General features: G+C 41.5%; 1 protein-coding gene across 1 annotated transcript in view; it reads right to left on the bottom strand.

Annotated features, from left to right (window-relative positions):
- Positions 1 to 4,155: 4,155 nt before the first annotated feature.
- Positions 4,156 to 5,438, bottom strand: part of LOC108967775 (COMM domain-containing protein 4) — a 14,123-nt gene continuing 12,840 nt past the window's right edge. Inside the window, exon 5 of the mRNA XM_018931402.1 lies at positions 4,156 to 4,316. The gene's annotated coding sequence lies outside the window, so the exon portion shown is untranslated. The remainder of the gene's footprint in view (positions 4,317 to 5,438) is intronic.

The raw sequence follows: 5,438 nt of genomic DNA, 5'->3' as shown, positions 1-5,438 counted from the left end.
GCCTGTTGTTGATGTTGGCGTTGTGTGCGCGCCAAAAAATAGCAACAAAACAACACGTTACAAGGACATTTCGCCATGGTAATGACCGTAGGTGAAGAAGCCTGCGACCACAAGTCGCACACGCACACACATGCAGTAGTGTGTTGCTGTATGTGTGTCGATTGCTGTGCATTGAACCAGTTGTTTGGCCTATAAAATCGACCTAAGCAACCGACCCTTTAGTACTTTTTAGTGCTGCTTTTACGCTTGTTCGTGTGTGTGTAGGCTTGGCACACTGCTGCGCTCTCGTAAAGGTGTTTTTGCGTAATCAACAATATGTTTTTGTTTTTTTTTTCGTATATATTTTAAAATCTTATTTTGTTGCAATTCGGACATAAAAATTTATTTTTACAATTCTTACATGTGTTGAATGCCACAGCAGAAGTACACATATCAGCATAAGTGATGTATACACACATATATACACAAATACACATGTGTACATAAATTTTAAAATATAAGTAACCGTTTGTTATTGTAAAACATTTTTATTGCTTTACTTTTACGAGCTATTTAAATTTATTTCCGACAGCAAGCCGAGATTATGTCATTAGTGCATATGAGATTTAATAAAATAAATAAATAAACACAACAAGAAGTTGGTAAAGATGCTGATTTGAATTTTCAATTTCAGATATTTTGAAATTCCATATTCCATACGTGTAATACTGTGATTATATGCAAGGTGATATTATCCTTTGGAGGATGAAGTTATGTGTAGAAGTTCACGCAAGTGAGGAAATTTCTCTAAGCGCCATTCACTTGAAAGTGGTCAGAAACGATTCTACATATGGCTCAAGTAGCTCACGACTTTCGCTCTTGGACCAAATATTTTCTGAGTACCCAAAAAACATCAATGTGGAGGCGAACTAAAGTGAGAAGGCGAATCATCCCTCCCCAGGGTTATGCGACAGGTTTGGGGCTCGCCTACGCTCAATGAAAATAAAAAGAAGTAAACCTCCTCGGATAAAAGACCACAATGGAAACATAAAGGAGCGCAATTTTGGTGTGGAAAACACGGTGGATGAACGTCACTGATTTGCGCCCACTCCCTGACGAAAGAGAAGAACGACATGATCAAAGATGTCTTATATGAGCGCTTGGAAAATCGTGCTTAGCGCCTTTAACAGCAAGGTGAGCAAATAAGTTATCTTTGGTACAATGATCGGTGAATTCAGTTCATCAAGTTAACTGGCTGTCTACAGATCGGAAAATCACTAACCAGATTGATCAAGTTGTGATAGACGTACACTTCGAGGTTCTGGCATTGACTCGGACCATTATCTTGTTGCAGCCAAGATACGCACCCGCATCTGTGCAGCAAAAAACCCRCGTCAAAAAATACAAGGAAGGTTCAACGTCGAGAAGCTGCATTCACAACAGGCAATCCAACGATTTTCTCCTCGACTTGCGCTCCTACTCTCTGATAGCACTCATCAGCAACTCGTTATAAGGAAACTGTGGGATGAATTTCAAACTCCTTACGTATAGCTACAAATAAAACCATTGGTTTTCGGAAAAGCAAAAGAACAGTTGTTACGATGAGGAGTGCCATGTCGGATTGGATAGAAAACAGACTGTCTACCTGGCAACGTTGCAATCAACAACAACACGTGCGGGATGGAATAGATAGATTTAAGGATAATTTAAGAGGGATGCGAGACGCATTTGCAGACAAAAAAAGGGAGAACTAGACAAACATGAGTACGAAGAGCTGGCCGACAGGGGTAATGCTAGAAATTTCTACGAAAAGATGCGGCGACTAACAGAAGATTTCAAGACTGGAGCGTACACTCAGAAACCACCAGAGGTGATCTAGTGACTGTTGCCCAGAGCATACTAAAAATATGGAGGGAGCACTTCTCCAGCCTGCTGAATGGCAGTGAAAACATAACACTTGGAGATGGTGAATCCGATTCTAAAATCAATGAAGATAGAGCGAGCGATCCATAGTGCGATATTCGTCTTCAACATCGCATGTAACGTTCACGGCACTGTAATTTTGTTACACAACAATGCAACTGCACACAAAGCAAAAKACTGGTTCAGAATACAAGCAAAACAATTGGCTAGAAGCTGCTACTCCAACCGCCGTATCAAGCAGATTTGTTCTCTTCCGTTTACCATTTTGTGTTCATCGATGGGAGAAGCATTGGCTGAGCAGCACTTCGATTTCTACGCARAAGAAGAAAATTGGGTGTCTGATTGGTTTGCTTGAAGCGACGAATATTGCTATTGACATGGTATCCAAAAAATGCCAGAAAAGCGGTCAAAATGTGTAAAAAGCAATGGACAATAMCTTGAATATATGTTTTTTACTTTCCTATTCAAAATTAGTATTTCATTTTCACAAAATTTCATTTCATACCAGTACGGCTGGAATAGTGCAAGATGGCCTTAGCAGTCAAAAAGCAAACACCTCTCGCATGGACGAAGTAGCAAGCGGTRGTTAAGAGTTCTTAATATTTAAAAACTACATACATATCTATCTCTCATATTATATACAAATGTCTTTCATATACCTATTACATATGTATTTCCAAAACATTTCTTCAATAAAGTTTTCGCACACATCAATTGGACGATAACTTCAAGCTATAAACAAGCTCTAAAAGCGATTTCACGTGCGTCATGTACCAAGATTGACTGCATCAATTTGTCATTGCATAAATTCGCAGAATTTTAACTAAACGACCGCCGAGCTTACACACTACCTCTTATAACGCGCTCATCGCTTCTCCTCCTCACTTTCTGGGTATGAGTTTAGCAGGAGCGGTAACACGCAAAAAAGTAATTGAATTACAAATGTCAGTGCGACACTGCGCCAGGCTGGAATGGAGGCAKGATCGAGCGACGCCAAACGCAACAAAAACAACACACAAAAGCGCCAAGAATATTTGCAAATCGAAAGCTTGCAAACAATAGCGCCAATGTGAAGCGAACAATATGGCARGAGACACAACGAGCGGCAACAACTGTGAGTGCTGCGTGCGCGCGGTGAGAGAAGTGGCAAACAAATTGCGCTTAAATGATTCAATTACGCATCAGGTTGCCAAACGCAMATTCCGCCAACAAGCGCTTTCCTCTAACAAGCGCCTTTCGACATTACCTCAGTAAAGGGAACAAAGGCGGCAAAGTAGCGCGCTGCTAACGTTGATGATGACGTGTGTGTGTGTGCGCGCTAACGGCGACAATGACTCTGCTACTGCAGACAGCTGCCACGGCCGTGCGCCTAAAAATATGCTTGTCAGACAGGTGTACGCACTGCTGATGACTGCGTGCATGTGCGCGCTTGAATGCGTCTTCACGCGTAGCTGTGCGCCAAGGGCCTCATAAGCCATACGTTGTCGTGTCGCATGAAAGTAATGATGTGTTGGAATGAGCGGCGACAGTTGCAATGGGAATTGCGAAAATTTACGCACGTTACAAATTCGTTAAATGATTACCGAGACACAGGCACCGCTCCCCACCAATGCTCATCAGCAGCGTTAATCATACAGCGCTGCGCAGCGCTGACTGCCTGTGTTGGTTTGAGCGCATTTTTTATCGACGCTAAAATGACGTGCACCGCCAGCTGAGCTTTTGCCGCGCCACCGCCACCTCTATGCGGCGCTAAATATAGCGCTACTAAATATCACGGTGGCGCGGAGCTTGGCGCTGCGCATTAASCGCATTTCGGGCGCCGCGTAATAACAATTTAATTGGCCACTTTACAATGTGCGATGTGATTTTAATTTAATTTAATTTTATTTTTATTTGCCATGCGTTAATAGCGCAATGCGGCACTTAGCACACCGTGGCGGTGCGAAAGTRCTGRAGGCGCGCCACTTACACACATGCGCCAATTTAATTGAAGTGCGAAATTACTTGACGCAGGCACTTAAGGTTGTTAGCTGAAGGGGGAAGTAATGAAAAACGTAAGTAAAATGGCAGTTAAGCAGGTCGCTTWGGCGAGGAGTTACAATATAAATCAGTGATGATTTGTCGCCAATGCGAAATGAAAATAAAGGCGTATGTATGTATGAACGAAAAAACACATGCTTTAGACAGACTGTCGCGATATCTTTTTAATATAATATTCATAATTTACATCACTTACCTGCCCGGGAGATATGCACACAATTATRTAAATATATGAGAGAATTCTTGTTGACGCCAGAACGTTCCGTCGCCTGAGTTATTTAGACGCACAAGCTGGAGATGGTTGAGGAAAAGGATGTCTCTTATATATTTTGGAAACGAAGTAGTAGTCTAAATCAATTAGACAAATGCAGCACCTATAAAGAAGAAGAAATATTTAACTTTAGTTGTATTCGGTACAAAAATGCCCTCAAAAATAAAGAAGATTCCATGCAAGAACTTGATTTGGATCATTCAGTTTGTATAGCAACTATATGAGAATTGAGAGACTGGTATATGGTATACAGACTTACAAAAGGACAAGGTGCTAACTCAACTCAGCTCGTCATATATATTTGTAGCGTATCCGAAGAAGAAACAGCCACAGTCCTAACAGTTACAGATTGTGAATAATGTGTCCTTTGGTTGAGCTCGACGGTCTTCAGTAGCTCCTGACTCATCATTTGAAAGCATACAAGAGTATAAGAATTAGGTAAGGTTAGGTTAAATAGACGATCCTAATAGTAATCGCACTTGGACATGTTACGAGTATATCGCCAGTTTGTTGTGGTCCATGAAATAAAACCCCCATAAAATTTACCACAAATATCCTCATGAATCAATGAAGCGCTTTGAACCAATAACAAATTTCTGGAGGCGGCTAAAGGCAGTTACGGATATGAAATCGAGTTCGCGGAAGGTATGACTGCTGAGTTGTTTCAACCACAGTCTTGTCAATGCTGGACAATGGAGGAGAAAGTGTCTGGAAGTTTTCAACTCTCTTTCTTCTATACAACTATGACAATTTTCGTACCACTGGATTTAGGATAAATGCCTTTTGGACAATGTTCAGTAAGAACTCCAAGTTCAGTAGTTCTTCTACGTTCTATTGTAGGTCAGAAGAATCTCACAAATCCGCCAGAGAGTGGTTGTTGAATAATGCCTGCTAAGCACACGTGTGGTCCTGTGTTAAAAAGCAAGATGACAACGTTATCCAAATCGTTCCCATTCCTGTGTGAGCTCTAGCTAACTAACTCACTGGCTCTGTAATTACCAGTGAGTCCTGCGGTCTTGCAGTCGCGGAGAGGTTCATAGATACAGATATACATGGTATAACACAAGATGGCAATGAGATCCAACTAGTTACGGTATGAGTTCTGGCTAACTAATTCGCCGGCTCTGTAATTAACAGTGGTTCATAGATACAGTGCTAGAACGCAMGATGAAAATAGGATCTAACTCGTTCCCATTCTGCTGTGAGTGTGATAAAAGTGCTTCCT

Source organism: Bactrocera latifrons, unplaced genomic scaffold (genome assembly GCF_001853355.1).
Source record: "Bactrocera latifrons isolate USDA-ARS-PBARC rearing strain unplaced genomic scaffold, ASM185335v1 scaffold_199, whole genome shotgun sequence".
Classification (NCBI taxonomy): domain Eukaryota; kingdom Metazoa; phylum Arthropoda; class Insecta; order Diptera; family Tephritidae; genus Bactrocera; species Bactrocera latifrons.
The sequence above is the reverse complement of the archived record's forward strand: the minus strand, read 5'-3'. Positions and strand labels throughout refer to the sequence as shown.